The 20,746-nt window shown below is 35.2% G+C and overlaps 1 protein-coding gene across 1 annotated transcript in view; it reads left to right on the top strand.

The window, feature by feature from the left end:
- Nucleotides 1–20,746, top strand: part of PMFBP1 (polyamine modulated factor 1 binding protein 1) — a 3,624,986-nt gene that overhangs the window by 3,422,081 nt on the left and 182,159 nt on the right. The gene's annotated exons all lie outside the window — the stretch shown is intronic.

The following is a 20,746-nucleotide window of genomic DNA, read 5'->3' as shown; positions in this document are numbered from 1 at the left end:
AATTGGTAGGCAATGCTTTGTATCTGAGAAATTTCAGCCTTTTTTGTAACCTTTAACATTTAAATCAGAATTACTTATTTTATGAGTAGGTATAACATTGAGAATTCTGTTCATCTATATAGAGGTGACATGAGCACTTCAAGTATCAGTTTGATATTTTCTGCAGCTGAAGGTCTACTGCTAAGTTCTACAGTTTTGATGACCTTACACTAGATGATATTGGCATGCTTTAATGTCAAGACTGTTACTCACTGATGTACTAAGAAGTTTCAGTTTTTACTTCAGTGTGTGATATTCTTTAAATCCATCCATCCTCAACCCCTTTTCCTCATTTTGCACATGGGGTCGGGGTGTCACTTTCAGAAATGACAATCATTATGTAAAAAAGAATAATTTCAGACTACATAACTAAGCGATTTTTAGAGTTTGCTACAAAATTCAAACAATGCTAGAATACTGTCCAATGCACAGTTGTCATGTGGACCGTTGCTAGCTTTATGTGTTTTGCATTCATCTGCTTACTTATGATTTAAATAGTTTTATGGGTGCTGTGAGACCGCAGTAAATCAGAAGAGGACCCAGTACCAGCCTCTGTGGAACATAGCTTACAAGCAATGCTCAGATCAACTGAACTCATATTTTTGAAAGAAATATTTACATTCTTCCTGCTTTCTGACCCAGACAAGATTTTTTGAAACTTGGAATGAAAAGGGAACAGTTCAAGGATTTTGCAACTATGTCTATAATCACATTTTCTTCATATTCTCTGTATTTTTATCCCAGTATCCTTTAATAAGATTTTCAAGATCATATGATTTTTTGAAGCAAAGCTCTTCATTTTCCTTGGCTGCCTTTGCATACAGACCCAACAGCAACTGTCCCTGAGATCTGAGATTGTGTGTGTGTGTGTGTGTGTGTGTGTGTGTGTGTGTGTGTGTGTGTGTATATATATATATATATATATGTGTGTGTGTGTGTGTGTGTGTGTATATATATATATATATATATATATATATGTGTGTGTGTGTGTGTGTGTGTGTGTGTGTGTGTGTGTCTATATATATATATATATATATATATATATATATAGAGAGAGAGAGAGAGAGAGATAGGTTGATAGATATGTAAAAACAAAAAACATATAAGAAGATAGACTGTTTAAGCTCACTGTCCTTTAAGATATGTTACCCTTCTGGGCTGTTTTAAGCCTGGCCAATTTCCCTTTTGGTGATTGAATTAACATATCCAGTCTGGTGTTAGATTGGCCTTACCCATTGCATGGTTTATAATTATGTATTACCCTAGTGAGAATAACTGGGATCACAACATTGGCTATTTGAGGGGACCCATGCATGGGATAAAGCATTTATGAGCTGCCTCTCTCTATTAGTAGTACAGTCCAGGCAGTCCTGGAATACATTTTCTAGACATAGATCCAAATTGTGCTTGAATATGGACAGGATTGAGCTTTGTTTTATGTGGATAGGCAGCCTGTTTCAAAGCAGTTATATCCTCTGCAAGATATGCATGTCCCTCCAAATGTTTATGTCGACATTACAGAATCGAGTATTTCTGATGTCATTTGGCTTGCTAATGTGAATTAGGTCCATCAGTATTGCGTACAAAGATACCTTATATGCTGAACACTGCTCACCTCTTAGAAGTCTGTATGAGTATAATGACAGGGCTTTAAGGCAGTCCATGTAGGATATATTGTTTTGGCCTTGTATCCTTTTAGTAAGGTATCTCTGTGGGCATTCCAGTTGTTAATCCACAAAATCCGACAAGTAACTGTGAGCCGAAGAACTTATAAAATGTCGGATTTTGTGGATTATCAGTCTGGTTTTTGGTTTGTTTGTTCTATGGCATTCCAGTTGTTGCTTGAGTCTGGAGAGGTACAAGCCAAAGGGGGCATTATACTCAATAACTGGCCTAATGAGGACTGAGTAAAGGGAGACAATGACATCTGTAGATTTAGTCGCAATTCCTTTGTTTATAAGCTGCCCAATATAGAAGGGCATGCTTATGACAGTGGATACATGTTGGTCAAAAGGTAGATCATTGTCCACATAAGTTCCCAAAGCACATAGGGGTGATCAACTCTAAGGGGCAATTTGTCAATGTGGTAGTTCCTTGGTGTAGACAACTTCCCAAAGTGTGCAATAATGCATTTTTGGCATTTATTGCTGGAATCAAAACATCCTGGTTAAAAAAGTTAGGTGGGTACTTTTATCCTAAACCAGAACTTTGTTGAAGTGGAATTTTGGTAGTAGCTTTTAGCCATTTTGATTAGTAATCCATTTTCCAGGACTTCCTCAGTGGAGAAGTGCGGTTTAGGATGTGGGAGAATTTTCAAAATCAGCTAGACAAATGTAAACCACCTCCGTCTGTTATGGAGTGGCTTTTAATTATTTTTTTTCCCAAACACCTTTATTGAATTATCACTTGTGACATAGGCAAATTTGCATTCATATAATAGTAATCACACTGTAATTAACATAACAAACATTTTACTTCACATATGTAATACAAACTAAATTATTCAACTCCTGTTTTTTTTTTTTTTTTAAACAAGGAACATCTTTATTAAACCATCACTTACTACATAGGCAATCATACATTTATACAAAAGAAAGCAAACCACACCGACACAATCCTAGTAGCAAACATTTTACATCACAATCCATACTGACTCACTCTCAGTTGCAAACATTATACATCACTTATAATGTAGCCAATCTTTTTCAGTCAATCATTACATAGCTCGTTTAAGTCCTGCTGCCTTTTAAACTTCATTCCTCCCTTGTATTTATGCTTTTAATTATTTTTTGATTGTCCTTTGGGATCTTGAAGATTTCACTCAGGCTGGCTACTGATTTTGATCATCTGTGCGTCGTGTCTCAACACTATGATTACTGGTGTTCCTGGTGCAAAACTCACCACCCTTTGCTTGACACCCAAGCTCCCATTTTCAGCAGATTTCTATAGCCCAGTATTCCAACTGCATTAATTCTGTACCTTTTCAAGTGTTATCAGTGGCATGTACTTTAATGTTGTTTTACTACCCTTGCAGACCTCAAACCCCTTTATGAGTAGTTTTGAGGGTAGAACTGAAATACAGTTTTCTCATTTCAGGTGGGCTCTTCTGTTTGTTTCAGTTCCATTGTATGCTTCTGTTGACATGGTTGAACGTTTGCAGGAGTTTGTTGTGAACACCTTGATGTGAATTGTGGTGCTGACTTTAGCAAGAGAATGAGCAGTGACCTTCCTTCCCCCTTTAGCCTAGTTCCATGTTCTTAGATTTCTGCTGACTGGTTTCCCTTATCTAGAATCATGATTGGTTATTTATAGTATTTGACACTGAGCTTCACTTGGAGTTTATAATTTGAACTTGAACATAACAGTCAGGTAAGTCCTGACTTAAGATGAAAGAGCTCACCTAAATTTTGTAACTTGGATGTTTTGATTTAGGCAATAAAAGGATTGTAAAAGACAATGAGCTTGCAGAGTCTATCTTCATTTTATTTGTAACTCATTTAATCTTGAGTGCATATAGAAAGGCGAAGAGCCCCTGGCAGTTTAGTACCCATATTTTCAGTGTATATATTGCAGTATGTTTGACACACTACAGACTCACTCTGTGATTTTAGTAATCTGCATTAAATAACAGTTTCTTCCAGAAAAAAAAAGACATAAATACACTGTTCAGGCCAGTTATGTGTCATTTAAATCTCTCACAAACTTAGTAGTGCATGTACTTTCCTTTCCTCTCCTCTCCTTTCCTGTCTTCTCCTTTCCTTCCCTTCCCTTTCCTTCCCTTTTCTTTCCTTTCCTGTCCTCTCCTCTCCTTTCCTCTACTTTCCTTTCCTTTCCTCTCCTTTCCTCTTCTCTCCTCTCCTTTCCATTCCTCTCCTTTACTTTCCTCTCCTTTCCTTTCCTCTCCTCTCCTTTCCTTGCCTTTCCTCTCCTTTCCTTTCCTCTCCTCTCCTTTCCTTTCCTTTCCTCTCCTTTCCTTTCCTTTCCTCTCCTTTCCTCTCCTTTCCTTTCCTTTCCTCTCCTTTCCTTTCCTGTCCTCTCCTTTCCTCTACTTTCCTTTCCTCTCCTGTCCTTTCCTCTCCTCGCCTTTCCTTTCCTCTCCTCTCCTTTCCTTTCCTTTACTTTCCTTTCCTCTCCTCTCCTCTCCTTTCCTTTCCTTTCCTTTCTGTCCTCTCCTCTCCTTTCCTCTACTTTCCTTTACTTTACTTTCCTTTCCTCTCCTTTCCTTTCCTTTCCTTTCTGTCCTCTCCTCTCCTTTCCTTTTCATGCTAGAACTCAGAATAAGTTGCCTATAATCTCCAAGTATGTTCACAACTTAGATTCCTGGTAAAGTCACAGGTAAACTGGTACTCCACAAGTAAATCCTCAGCTTCTTGTATTCCATAGCTAAGTCCACAGCTTCTAATATTTCACAGGTAATCTGGTACTCTAACAGGCAAATCTACATGCTCTGGTAGCCTCAAGAGTCTCCACTCTTACTTTGTGAATCCTTCTTAATTAGAGTCAAGTGATCCTGCAGGTGGCCAAGATGGGCTCTGAGTAGCAGCCGATTTCAACAGCTCCACTAAAGAAATATTATTCTGACAGGAATTCTGCCTTCAAACTAAAAATTGAAAATATCTTTATATATGATTTGAAAGAACTTAACATCATCTACAATAATATCTAGTTAAAAACAAAAAAGGCAGATTTTCTTGTCAAACTATGCCTGGATAACTTCTCTTCATCTGAAAGAATTCATCATGAACTTCACTAAATCCAGCAACCAAGATTCCAGCCTCAAAAGAGAGATTCAGACTTTGATAACAAATATACAGGATCTTACTACAAAACTTGACAAGCTGGATATGAAAATAGATAATTTCAAGGAAAAAAACTACCAAACAAATGGATTTAATTCACCAAGACTTGTTACAGCAAAAATCACAGATAACAGGTATTGAAGAAGCTCTGACCGATATGGATGGGAGAATTATTGAAAATGAAAACAATGTGGAATTCTTACTCAAACAAAATACTTCTCTACAAAATAAGTGAGATGATCTAGAAAACAGATCCAGATGCAAAAATCTAAAAATATTTGGACTACCAGAAGGCACAAAGAGAACAACATGACTAAGTTTCTCAATACTTGGTTACCTAAGACTCTTGATCTTACTGAAGCTATGTCCTTTGGTATTGAGAGGGCACATCATTCCCTTGCCACAGTGAATACTGCTAACAAAAAGCAACCTAGATCTATCATTGGAAACTTCCTCTCATCCTCAGACAAGGAATTAGTGTTAAAAACTGCCTGGTTCAAGTCACCAATTAAATTAAATGAAGCTATGATACATTTTGACAATGATTATTCATCAGCAGTTATAGCAAAAAGAAAAATATTCTCAACTTTGATAAAAGAATTGAAGAAAGCACAGGTGAAAACACACCTTTTGTTCCCTGCGAAGCTAAAGATATTTTCATCGGAAGGTCCCAAAATGATTGAAGACTTAGAATCAGCTCTGAACTATGTAAAAGTCCGTAAGATCTTGGAAAAAATAGAAGAGATGGACTGGGCTAATCCCACGCTTAAGAGAACGGCTTCTAATCCAACTTAGAAGACTTCGGAGAAACAAAAAAGACTAAGAAACAAGTGACTTAAATGTCTATGTTTGCAGTTTATTATGTTTCCGGAAACACTGTCACTGTGTTAATTATATGTTGATTTTTTCACTTACAGGGTAAGTCTGCTTTTGCCTTTTTCCATGCCATTCACACATGACCTTAAGTATACACATAATTTCCTTTTTACTTATACTGAGGTAAAAGTGTATACTAATGGTAAATATATAGTTATGGGTATTGTTATAAAGATATCTTAAGAGTGAAAGGTAAACAAATGGAGCCATTGTGACAGTAAAACAAGTACTTCCCATATATAAACATTCTAGATTCCCTTTATAATCTCTACATCGTAGAGTTGCCACCTTTTAAGTGGGCCAAAGTGGGGCATGGGGGTGTGGCCAATATGACACTGGCCACACCCTCTACCGTGACATCACCACCAGATTGGTAAAGGAGGTGCTGTTATGGGTATGACGGATGGCTGCTTGAGTGGCTAGTTGGTTGGTGGGAATAGCAGCTAGATGGATAAATGACTGGATGGATGGCTGAATAAATGGATGCATGGCTGGATGGATGACTGGCTGCATGAATTGATGGATGGCTGGCTGGATGGATGGCTGGCTGGAGTGGCTAGCTGGTTGGTGGGAGTAGCTGCTGGATGGATGGCTTGATGGATGAATGCCTGGCTGGATGGATGACTGGCTGCATGAATGGATGGATGGCTGGCTGGCTGAATGGATGGAGGATGGCTGGCAGGCTAGCTGGCTGAATGGAGGAGGAGGATGGCTGGATGGATGGAGGAGGAGGATGGCTGGCTGACTGGATGGATGGCTGGCTGGATGGAGGAGGAGGATGGCTGGCTGGATGGAGGAGGAGGATGGCTGACTGGAGGAGGATGGCTGGCTGGATGGATGGAGGAGGAGAATGGCTGGCTGGCTGGAGGATGGCTGGTTGGATGGATAGATGGATGGAAGAGGATTGCTGGCTGGCTGGATGTAGGAGGAGGATGGCTGGCTGGCTGGAGGAAGATGGCTGACTGGCTGGAGAAGGATGGCTGGCTGGCTGGCTGGAGGAGGAGGATGGCTGGCTGGATCGCTTGTTATAAAAAAAAAATCTTGGTCTTTTTTTTTGGTGGCTGTAGAAGCACTTAAAACAAAGCGCTCCTACAGCCACAATCTTTGCAGGGCTCTTCCTGCCCCAACCCCCCCCCCCTTTCGTGAATTGCAGCCAATTTCTGCACGAATTAAAGCACCCGGACCTAACAGGCAGCAGCTTTGCCTGTAGGTCCGGGTTGGTGATGTAACTGAATTTCCGTGAAAAAGCCGGAAGGAATGGCAATTCAGTGCGATCACAAAAGCGGGACTTTTCAGGTCCCTTTACTTGATACAGCAGGCAATGGGATGAGGTGGCTTAACCCGTGAGTGTTCCGCTGACAACGGGATGGCTGGCAACCTTACGACACCGTGACGCGTTTTCATGATGTCAGAGCTAGTCGACCTGCTCAACCAGGAAATCAGTACATGTAATTTCATTGAAAAAGCATCAGAAATGCTGGGAAATGTTGTATTTACTTTAAAAATGTATTTTAAACTTGTTGATTACACCATTTGGACTCAGTTTGATTCTAAAGAAAGAAATCTTCAATTATCTTATTTTTATTTATGTTTATGGTAAACTGAAGGGGAAGGAAAAAAAGAGAAAAGTAAGTGTGCATTTTTTTTAAATGTATCCCATGTTATTTATATTGTTGTGCCTTACTTAACAGGATAAACTAATCTTATTACAAATTACAATTGATTTTCCATTCAGAGGCTGATAGCTAGATAGAAAATAATATGGGTTAAAATAAGCTCACTTAATGCATGATGGCATTTTCTATCATAAGTGCTTAAGGTGTCACCTGACCTTTCACTCTAATGATACTCATATTGATTTGTTTAAAATATTATGCCAACATATAGCATATGTGTTAAATGGCTAGTAGTAACTTCAATTGACAGGCTTCTATATCAGAATGCTGCTTTCATAGATTTCAGACCAGTTTTAAGGTACATATAATCACATATGAAGTTATTTTTTAATCTGTTTAATTTTTATATACAAAGAAGATATGTTCTGTTACTGTTGTTTAAAGGTCAGTTCTGAATGACGAAATGGTTTAAGCAATAGTTGATGAGTTACATTGATTATAATTATGCCTTACCTGTGTTAATGAATATGCAATCATATATAGAGTTAATATTTTGTATGTTTAACATTCATATATAGTGAAGGTTATGTTTAGTTGCTACAGTTACAGGTTTATTCCGAATGACATTTTGTTATAAGTAATATCAGATGAGTTACACTGATTACAGATCTGTTCGACTTGTTTTAATGAATATGTATATTATATATATATATATATATATATATATATAGAGAGAGAGAGTTATTATTTTACCTAGCTCATATTTATATACAGTGGAGACTGTTTTTTGCTGCTGCTGGGTAGGGGTTTGATCAGAGTGACAGATGTCACTGGGACAAGGAGTTTACAACTCCAGGCGGGTAGCTACCCCATTTTTTTATCACATTTACACTACATTCAATATTCTTAATAAGTTCTTCCTGACATTCATCTTAATTCAAATGCATATAATTATAAGTTGCAAGAATTGTATAACACATACAGTATATCATATGGTAACAGACAATGACTATAATTTACATAACAAATATTTTGGAGAGGATTATATAAAACATAATCAAGATAACACACAAATCATAAGAATTCTTAATCATTTATAGAGATATTATTACGTCACTAAAAGGTTTATCAATCAACATAAATGGTCTGAATAACCCTATTAAAAGAGGAAGTTTACTTAAATACTTAAATATACACAAACCAAACATAATATTTCTACAAGAAACATGTCTTTTAAAAGAAAATATCAACTTTTTAAATATTAATAAATAAATATTCATTTCCAGTTCAGAACATTCTGAAAAGAAAAAAGGAGGAGCAATTCTCTGGAATAAAACTCTCCCATTACCTAGAATTATTAAATCTTATCAAGATGATAAAGGGATGTTGTGCTTGGTGACAATTAAAATAAATACAAAAATGTTCACTTTAGTAAACAATTATTGGTTACCGGTTATTGGAACCAATACTATTAAACAGCAACTGAACCAAATTGTATCTCAATCTGAAGGTAATATTATTATGGCAGAGGATTTTAACTGTGTTTTAAATGAAAAGGACTCTAGCACTTCAGGAAAAAGGAAAATATCCTCACAAGCTAAACAACTAATACAATTCATGGATACATATCATCTAAAAGATATTCATGACTACACAGACCTGAGCTCACCTCAATTTACATTCTGTTCTAATAGAGTCAAATCATACTCTAGAATAGATAAGGTAATCATATCCACACAAATAATAAATGATTTAAAAAACACCAAGATTGTGTCTTGCCCTATTTCAGATCATAATACAATTATATTTGAGCTTTATTTAAGTGACACCCCAATGACTCATATAAGAAGAATACCTGCATATAACTCAATTAAAAGAATTTCAAACATTTTTTGAAGAAGAAATACAAAATTTTATAAAAATCAATCTAACATCCAACTCTCATGACATTTATGTATGGGATGCATTAAAAGCTTATTTATATGGACAAATAAATAAATGGTATTATAACAAAAGGAAGTCCTGGGACGAAGATTTAAAAAAATACAAGACAAATTACATCTTAAAATTAATGACAAGTCCGCATCTAAGAATATTAGAGATGAAATAAATAAAACTAAGGAAGACTATAGTGCAATCTTACATCATAAGACTATGATTTCCTTAGAGAAATTTAAATTCCTAGCCTATTCAATAAACCCAAAACATTTAACTAATCTTGCAAATAAAACAAAAAGAATCAAAAAACATAATCACATTAAAGAAATATATTCGTCTAGAAAAAAGAAAAAGGTTTATAATATACATGACATAATTGATGAATTTAGACATAATTTTCACACAATAAATCAAACATCTCAGATCATTCAACCATTAGATAAGATAAAAACCTGTATGTCACACACAACAAACAACAGTCAGAAGTCATAGATAAACAGATATCTTTACCGGACATGGAAACTCAAATTAACAAACATAAACAGAACAAAGCACCAGGCAATGATGGCATCATACCTGAATTGTATAAAATCATGCCTAAAACAGCTATTTCTTTACTACATAATGTATTCCATAAAGCCCAGAATGACATTATTTTGCCCCCATCCTGGAAATATACTTTTATTTCACCCATTTTTAAATCTAGTAAGGACCCTAAATTATGTATGTCATATAGGCCCATAACTCTTTTAAATATTGATTACAAAATGTTTATCAACATCTGTGCTGATAGACTAAAAAAGTTCGTACCCCAGTTAATTAATGATGACCAAACAGGTTTTGTAACTAATAGAAGTATATATGATAACATCAAACGGTCTCTTAGGTCTCTTATTTTAATTGATTATTCACACAGAAAGAAAAAAACTTGTCTCTGGTTAGTCTTGACATTAACTCAGCATTCGATTCAATACATGTCAATACTGTCAACACAGCTTTAGATCATATCACAGTACCACCATTGCCCTGTTATCATTCACAGATTGTATTAACAAAAACCGCAACAAAAGTATTCTTTCCTCTGCAGTATTCCTTGATTTATCCAAAGCTTTTGACATGGTTAATCACCAACTCTTCTTACATATAATGAAATCTCTATCACTTGTTCCCTTAGCCATTAATTGGTTCAAATCTTACCTTGAAAACAGACAGCAGGCAGTACTCTGGCACAACAACCTTTCTGATCTCCTTCCCATCTCCCTTGGTGTCCCTCAGGGCTCCATATTAGGTCTGCTGCTATTTTCCATTTATATTAATGATCTTCAGTTAGCAATTCCACATACTACATGCATTCAATATGCGGATGACTCTACTGTCATCTGCTCAGTTACTTTTCAACCTGAATTACAAACCCTTACCCAGATAGCATTTAATACTGTTGAACAATGGTTCACACACCGTTGCCTCCTCCTAAACCCAAAAAAAACTAAAATGCTAATCTTCTCACCAACCCGTAAGTCCACACCCACACATTTCACACTCACATCTAACAATGGTACTCTTATTTCTCCTGACCCAACTACTAAACTCCTAGAAATAACTTGTAAAAATGTGTAGAACTTTTAGGTCAACTTCATTATAGCCCTTCTAAAAAAGACAGGGGGTGGTATCGTTTATAATACATATACCTTTCAAATTGGCTCCAGCTTTTTAAAATCGTAGCCGTGCACTACACATCTGCCTGCGCATTCAGTTGTGTCCTGACACAAGATTTTTTCTGCCTAGGTGGATGTAGACCTTAATGTTCAAGGTCACAATTCAGTTCATTTCCCCTTTCCTATCCTTTTTCAAAGATAGACTTATAGACATACAAATATATTGGATACCATTCCAGCATTGTTGCCCTGTAATGTTCGAATATGTTCGATAATAACAAAGAAAGTAAAAGAACAAAAATTGAGAGAGCGTTAATAGATGGTAGGTCCTCACCTACCCTACCCTGTTCAAAATTGATAGATATATTATCAAAAAAATAAAAAAAAAAATACCTACTATTTGCAAAGACTCCTGGTCTTTCTTACAAATGCACCACAAGTGGAGATTGACGTTAACAGAAGAACTGTTGAGCAGGTACTGTCATCAAACTTTTTGTTTTTGAACACATATTTAAAGGGAATGAAGTTTGAGCAAAACTTTTGTAGACTATTTTGACAATTCTACACAATGGTTAAAAAATTTACTATAGGTTTTCAACAATAGAAACAGACTACTTGGACGTGAGAAGCTTATAAATGAAGTTGTTGACAAAAGAACAAAAGGGTTGTATAAACCACTACTTGATCAATCTAATGTAGGTAGGTCTACTAATGATAATGAATAGACCTAGAGTTTAAATAAAATGATGCTGCAACATGTAAAGTGATGAGAACTGGAAATTCCTTTATAGTTAGGAATAAAATTGCTTTGTGTTCCTGCCCTTCCTTTACATAGGAAAAACCAATCAAAACTAAAAAGAGAGAGATATAATACCAGCACCTTGCTATAAAAAAACTTTTTAGAGAATGCCTTTTCAGATAGTTCTGATGTGCGAAACTTTATGGCAGTTGAATTTAGATGCATTTAGGATGGCCTCAATGAGAACTGTAACATTTCATGTGTTCTTAAACTAAGGAGCTACTTTAGGTAACGCCTATATGCACATTTATTTGTGGGTTTAATGCATAATTTTTTACAATGTTAATGTAAATGCACTAGTAGTCTTGAGGAAGCTGTGACAGGGGTCACGTCCGGAAAAACTTTGTCTTTGAAAAATAAAAAACTCCTAGAAATAACAATTGACAATAACCTCAACTTTGACATGCATATTAACAATACTATAAAAACAGTCAACAAGAAACTTAGATCCCTCTATAGAATCAAACCCTTTCTTACACCAGTAGCTAGGGCTGCTATAGCTAGAACTCACCTAATCTCTATTCTACTCTATGCCTCACCCATTTATATAAATCTTTCTAAAACAACCTCAACAAACTAGCAGTATCCTATAACAATATTGCCAGATTTGCTACTGCCTCTCCTTTCAGAACTCATCATTGCCTTAATCTAAAACAACTTGGCTGGCTAGAGTTTCTACACCATCTACAATTTCTCCAGCTTACTATAGCCCACAAGACCCCCTGTCAACCTTCAAATACTCCAATACTCTCAAGCCTCTTCACCCCCTACAGTAATCTTAAAAACGTACGCTCATCTAACAAACTTCGTTTTAACACTTGCAGATCCAACAACTCAGCAGGTGATACCCTGTTCTCTAATACTGTTGGAAAGCTATGGAATTTACTACCTACTGATCTCACTTCTCTGTCTTCTCTTACACTATTTAAAAAGAAACTCAAATTATATCTCAATACACACTGGTTATGTTCCTGTACTAATCCAGACTAACTTTCCTATGTCTCATTAATAACAACCATTCATCTTTATGTAGGTATACCTCCTTACGGTCCTTGCAAAGCGCAGTTGTAGTATTGAAGTTAATATTGTTATAAGAATGTTTATCTATTGCTAGTGCTGAAGTTAGTATTGTTATAAGACTGTTTATCTATTGCTATTACAAAAAAAAAAGTTTTTTTTTTTGTTTTATTTATTTCCTAACTGTACTACTTTCTATATTTCAGTTTGTATGTATCTTTACTGTACTTCTTTTTATATTGTATTTTTGCATATGTCTTGGAGCTTTTCTCCCCGGGCCTCTACTGAAAATGGACATATATCCAGTTAGACTAGCCCAGTCAACAAATGTAAAATAAAATAAAATAAAATAAATAAATAAATACATTGGGATTATCTATTCACATTATTGCAATGTTTAAACTTTTCAGATAATTTTATTAATTTACTATTACACCTTTATAAAGGCACACTGGCTTATTTCAAATTTGGATCATACACATCGACTCAAATACCCATCACTAAAGGAACAAAACAAGGCTGTCCCTTATCTCCCTTATTGTTTACTCATAATGGAACCATGGGCTAACAATATACGAGGAAATAAAAGCATAGAAGGTTTGGAAATTAGTGACGAAATAACTTCTAAAATTCAGTTATTTGCTGATGATGTGCTCACTACTACAGGAGATAATTCCTCCATAACAGCCTTATTTGAAGCTGTTAACACATTTTAATTTATATCTGGACTGACATTCAATGATAATAAAACTAAGATCTTACCTATCTATTTAAACAATAATAAGAGAAACATTAACAAAGACTAACAAATACATCATAGATCAAATTACATATTTAGGCATCATTCTTGCTAAAGATATTAAATTAATCACAAAACTAAATGATAATAGATGTTATGTAAATATTCAAACTTTATTAACAAAATGGAATACAATTATATTCACAACTGAGGAAAGGTTAACTATCATTAAAATGATAATCCTTCCTAAAATTCTCTTTATTATACAATCTATTTTAATACATCCCAGTAAAGTTTTCATTAATAAGATCAATTCCCTGTTATTAAAGTTTTTTTGGTTTCCGAGGAAACCTCGAATAGCATTCAAACATCACCTTCATAGTTGGAACAAAGGGGGGTATAGCCTTTCCTGATTTGAACCTTTATTCTAATGCAGCTATTATTAGGTCCATAGCACAACTTTTAAATACACCACATCAGGCCAAATGGAAAATATTGTGGGAATCCGCAGTTTTGCTATTAATATCGAAACTACAGCCATACAAATTAGAATTAATAAATAACCCAATATTATGCATACTTAAAGATTACTTCATGTTACACAGCATACCCAAACATTCATTTAGCTATGTTACACAGCATACCCAAACATTCATTTAGCTACTTACACAATATACTAATACATTTTAGAAACTTTATATTTAAACACACTAAATACAAGGAGCTTTTTTTTGCAATTTTCCCGATAGCCTTTACTCAAGAATCCTTACAATCCTCAGATATAGATAAAATTACCTTGCTTAAACAAAAAGGTCTTTTTTATTGGTTTCAACTTATTACAGATGATAGGGTGAAGGATGTAGATCAAATAATAAGTGAATATCAGTTAGACAACTCCCTATGGCTTAACATACAATCCCTTAGACTATTCTTACAAAATAAGATGGACCCGATCACTTCTGCTAATAAACAGGTCACTAGTATACTGCTAGATTTCTTTAATTCAGTTATTCAACATAAACAAACGTATTCAGACAACATGGCATTTATATACAGACTTATCAGAGAAGAAATATATTGTTGTCCTGCTAATTTCTGGAACAATTTTTATACAGTTAATAACACACTTCCAAGAGATCTAGATAAAACAAATATATTAGAATCTGCAGGGAAAACAACACTTTCACGTAAATGGAAAATATATTCCTGGAGATTTTTATATAAATCCTTCTACACTCCTCAACTAATGAACAAAATTAATGGTAAACTAAATATTTGCAACAGATGTAAGTCTAACACAAACATTGACTGGAACCATATGTTTTATGACTGCCCTGCTTTAAGTGTATTTTGGGAAAACAATAAAGAACTCCTACAAGCAATATTCACAGATAATTTTATTTTGACAAAATCATTGGTACTCTTCAATGCACCCATACCTGGTTGTGTAAAAAAAGTTAAACATTCCTTACTTTGGGCAATACTGGCAGTAACCAGGAAAACTATAACAAGAAACTGGATATCTGAATTCCCTCCTTCCTATAATGATTTTAAGAAAATTCTGATGGAAGTTTGTCAATTGCAAATTGCAACTATGACATCTAGAACATCTAGAAAAACTTATAACTGTCATATTGGGTTAATCTACAGAATTTGTTGAAAAGAGATTGACAGTGGTATCATATAAATCAAATTTCAACCTCTCTACATGTTATATATATAGAATAATCAAATCCTAGGCAACGTAATGATATTCAGTGGATGTCTTTGTATATAGTTTTAGTAATTTCACTTTATTTGTTAAACATTGTTATGTGAATGCTTATGTGAACACTTTTTGAATTGTAAATATCTTTATGTTAAAAGAACATGTAATTGTTTATATTTATTTCTTTAAAATCAATAAAATTGTTTAAAGTGATCCTGCAGGTTTAGGCTACAGGCCTTCCTTTGACAGCATTTCTTCAGGTGGTTTACATTTGTCTAGCTAATGCAAGGTTTCAGTACTGTATTGCCTAGTATGCATTCCAAACTGCTGACTAATACAGGATTTATGCTACCATAACTCATGGTATATAAATACTTTGCACAAGTGAAGCAGTCACTGTGCCACAATACATAAATATATATGTCAGTGTTTTTGTATATCTGTGTATGCATACATACACACACACACACAAGTGTATGTATATATATATATATATATATATATATATATATATATATGTTTTATTTTATATTTCTTTGCTATGCTTTTTCTCCAATGTTATAATGCCTCTTACTATATTGTACTGTGGAGCTTTTTCTACATTTGCTTAACTGTTTTATTGTAAATTTTTCACTGTATTCATCTTCAATTTTGTAAATGTTCTTGCTTACTTGTACTGTGGAGCTTTTCTCTCTGGGGCTCCACTGAAAAAGGGCTTTTGCTCAGATGGACTATCCCAGTTAATAAATGTCAAATAAATATATATATATATATATATATATATATATATACACACACACACACCCATGTAGATATATATATAGATATAGATAGATAGATATATGGGTTGACCCAAGTTGGTTGAGTCTACCTTTGGTCGACATCTGTTTAACTGACAAAATTTGATTAACTGATGATTGACAGGTGTGCAAGATCGGGGTAGGGAAATATGCCCTTTCCCTGAGATTGTGCAATATTGGAATTAGTATATATAATAACCAGGGGATGGGGGGAGCTTGGCTATTTCAAAAACAATGTTTTTTAAATATTTTCTATGCAAAGTTTTGCATGTGCCAAGATTGTTGATCGGTACATGCATGGTAGCTTGTCAATGTTTGCAAAGTCTGTGTTTTGTTCTCTGCTTTGTAAACATAAAGATTTGGGTGTTTCTTTCAATTTCAGTGCACACAAACACACACACACACACACACACACACACACACACACACATATATATATATATATATATATATATATATATATATATATATATATATATATATACAGGGCTGGGCTTAGGTGAAATTGAACCCCACTGGTCTCCCTCCGCATGTCTTAGTGTCTCCTTCATCATGGTCTCTCACATAATCTGGTTTACTTTATATATTTCTGCATATTTTGCTATATTCTCCAGCTTTCTCTTGCATCCTTTTAACACACCCTAACTGGGACAGACTGTACCGTAATAACTGTGTTAGAAATAACTGAAACAAGCTGGGAGTCTGGGTCTGCTAGGCCCCCAGAAGACATAGGATTTCCAGATGTTCTGAGGTGCATTTTAGAGGGTTTTTTCCCAACTTTTTGATACAGTGATACCTGAAGAAAAAGTCTTGACTAAAGAAACGCTTTCAGTTTTACTCTTCAGCTTTAGTTTTTCTTGCATCTTGTCAGCACACAGACACTGGGACAGACTGCACTATAACAGCAGTAAAATAAATAATTGATTTAAGCTGAGAGTCTGGGGGGCCAATAGATGTTCAGATTTGTATTTTACAGGGGATTTTTTTTCAACCTGTTAGGGTCCCCAATTCAAAGTTTTAACGAAGGGAAGTTATTTTTTAAGCTTTGTCTGACACAATAGCAGTTCACAGTAAACTAAGAAGACACATCCTTGAGAGGATGTGTAAATCCCTTCTGGGAATAATTCCTCCATCCATCCTACCTCAAAAAAGGTCACTTTCTGTGTGCCCCTCTGGTATTAGACTGGGATAAGGAATACATGACCACAGTCAATATATGAATACGGAAAGGATTAATGAAACTGTTAAAAGTCTTGTCAGATATAAAGAAACATGTTTCATTTTCCAGCTCTCCAGATTTTCACAGAATGTACAGATTTTTGCTTCAATTGTTTTTGTCTGCTGCTTATAACATTTGTGGTATTCTGGCAAATTATTGAGGACTGAAGTTAGTAAATAATGACATACATTTGAGTTTCAAACTTCATATCCTTCAGAAAGCATATGCAAATACACTTTTTTTTTATTCTAACAGCTTTCTAAGTTTATAAGAGGAGTTTTTAAAATGTGTCCCTATTTTTGGGCTTTTGTACCCCCATTATTTTTGCCCTTGTCCAGATTCTTTGTGCTAAGAGGTCAAGTAGTATGTTTTCTAATATAATAGCATAGTTCCCTTTGATCTCACTCAGGAAATTAATTGAAATGCAATAGTTAATTATACTGGATTTTTTAACGGGCGGGATTTATGTATAAATTGTATTGGGTTTGTTTATGTGTGATTTCCTTTGAATGCTCTTGTTGTCGAAGTGCTAGAAGGTATCATTAAAATGTGTTGCTCTGGATCTTTTGGTTGTTTCATCTTCGGATTTGCTTGGATCTGTGGTTTTGTTTTGTATTTCAAGTATTTGCTCTGAAACATATATACAGCATACATTTTCACCCGATCCCCAAAAGACAGCCATCTTCAGTGTCCAATTCTGATGTCAGACAGGTATAAACTTAAAAGGACAAATGCAACACAGTAACATATCAACCTACTACTTTCAGACATATATTACCTCTTAGCATGTCTCCTTACACCAGAAAAATAGCCATGTGTATATGCATCCAAAGTTTGATTATGTTGATATAGTAAAAAGACAATTGTAGTAATCTATTCTAACTTGCTGGTCCTAAATAGTTCACTGCCATTAAATAAACTATAATGACCCTTTGTGCACACCTCCGAGATTTGTCAGAAAGAAATAACTGTAGTATCCACATTTCCCACACAAGCTATAATGACATTCAGTGCACACTGATAAGGTTTGAGTGATATGAAGGAAAATTAAAGGTTTTAATGACCAGACTATCCTCATCCCCCTACACACACACCTACAGTGATCTATGCACACCTCTTGAGCAGAGCTGGTTTAAACTGAGATAAGATTCAGAGTAGTGCCCACTATTAAGCCTGTGCTAAAAGCCACTTTAATATTCTGGGGTGTTGAGGCTCCCGGGTCTGAAGAAGTTCTGAGGGTCTGGCTGTTCTGTGATGCGTTTTATGCCTTACTTCAAAAAGATAACAACTTAACATTTTTATTGCAACCCAGAATGGATGGGTAGTCAAAAATTCACCCCTGGTCTAGCCCCTATGTCTGTGGTAGACAGTGGCAGTCAGTAAATCACCACCCCCCATAAATCAAATATAAATCAAATTTGTGGATCACAGTTTGGCTTGCACAGCTAGGCTCTTAAGGGCCCTAGTGGTTTTTAGCCTAGTATGCACCTATGAACTTATGTTATGTGCCTAGCAATATTGTGTGTCTCCACAAAAAGTCAGTTATATTATTTTTCATATGCATACACAATGACAATACCCATGAAACTGATTTTTCACGCAAGTACACACATACTAACATAACCCTGCAGGCAAATTTTTTGGTGTGTTGGAGAAACCAGAGCACATGATAAACAGTAGGAGACACTGGGGAGCCATGTAAAAGAAGAGGCTACAGACAAGAACTCAACCAGACCTATACACTGTGAGATGGCACTGCACCCCTGTACCAGTAGTCAGTTACTTTCATACATATCCACATGTAGGACCCAGACCATCAAAGATAGCTACTTATTTTGTAAAACACTAGTACTTGTGATGGAAAGTAAGAGAAATTACAGTCAACTACTTATGTTTAAATACTACACACACACACACACACACACACACACACACAAAACCCATAGCAATACTATTTCTATCCTTATTTTAGCAAATACATTATTTAACACTAGTTCTGTCACTGCAGATCAGTGACTACTGTGTAACTGTAATTAAATGGGACTGTGTACCCATCAATTATAACTTTACTGTCTACTCCAAGGATGAGAATAATAACAGCCACAATAATAAAGCATTCTGTCTTGCTACACACAAATACATACTAATCTTGCAAAGCTAGATCATCCACAGAAAGAAACTGAGAAAATGACAAGTGAGTCAACTATTTTCATCCATTGACAGCTGCTATCCTAACCCAGCAATTAAAGACTCTTCTGTGTACACTTCAGCTGTCTCATTGTGATGAAGAATTGGTCATATAATGAATTTTAAACTCTTCCATGTTTCTTCGTACAAATCATAATATTCTTAGAAAGCCAGAATAAAGAACCAACAGCACTTAATTACTTTTCTCCATGGACAGCCCTAGCATGTGTAGGTGTTTGTTATGTCTACATCCCACATTCCTAACTCACTTAAATAAAAGAACAAGTCTCAACCTCCATTGGCCAGATTCAATAAAACGTACACTAAGTGTACACAATCTGTATTCAAGAACATCCCTACCACATTTTTTGTGCTTTCTAGTCACTCAAAAAGATTATAGTAAGTGTACATGTAGTCTACGCTTTGTGGTAACTTTTATGAACCCCCCCCCCCAGTGTTTAAAGCTGCACGAAAATTAATAGGAAAACTAAAATTAGGAAGAAGAAGGTGTGAATTATGCATGTGTTGCCTGTTCACTCAGAATGGTGTACACTTACTGCACACTTAGTGTAGGCTTTAATGAATCCCAGGGATTGACAAAGCCAAAAATACTGATGGGAGAAAAAAAGCCCCAAAATCAAGGACAGATTGTATATGTTGCTCTCACATTATATCCTTGTAGCGTTGATAGAATAGCAGGTTTACATAGTATTTAGTTATTTTTATTTTTTAAGGATAATTCAAATGCCTGTCATTATTTAGCAATCCCACAATTTTTTACCACAGACAAATGAAAAATAGAGACTCTGTAGGAGGTCCATAACCCTTAACTTACTAGTTTAAGGAACAAAGACAAAGCCAAAAATAAGACGGGGACAGTGGAAGAAAGGTCCAAAATAATGAACAATTTTTAATTATTACTCTTAATTAATTTAAAAAGTTAATAGGTTTTGCATCAACATGCATTTTCATAAAACTTAGAAGAGGCTCCAATGTCTGGCATTACGGACTAACTGTAAACCTTTACAATTTTCCAGAAAAGCTACCACTTCTTTTCCAGGAGGGTACAACAAACTTTGCATCAACGTAAATTTTCTGATCAATAAACAGTAGGAAACTCTAATGTCTAACATTACTGACTGTCTGTAATTCTCAGCAATTTTAGAAGAAGCAAAAATATTAACCATTTTTTTATCTAGTTGCCTGTCAAGATCTTAAAAAATACCTTACCTCACACCCTCATGGGCTGCATCTACTTCAGTGATCCAGTGCTGATACATGCATTTATTTCTTTGCTGTTTTGACATTGGACAGCACCAGGAATATTCACAAAGTGTCTGGCTCTGGTCATAGT

Source organism: Protopterus annectens, chromosome 8.part1, assembly GCF_019279795.1.
Source record: "Protopterus annectens isolate FY-2018-M chromosome 8.part1, PAN1.0, whole genome shotgun sequence".
Taxonomy (NCBI): Eukaryota; Metazoa; Chordata; order Ceratodontiformes; family Protopteridae; genus Protopterus; species Protopterus annectens.
Note: the sequence above shows the minus strand (reverse complement) of the source record. Positions and strands in the feature narration are given on the sequence as shown.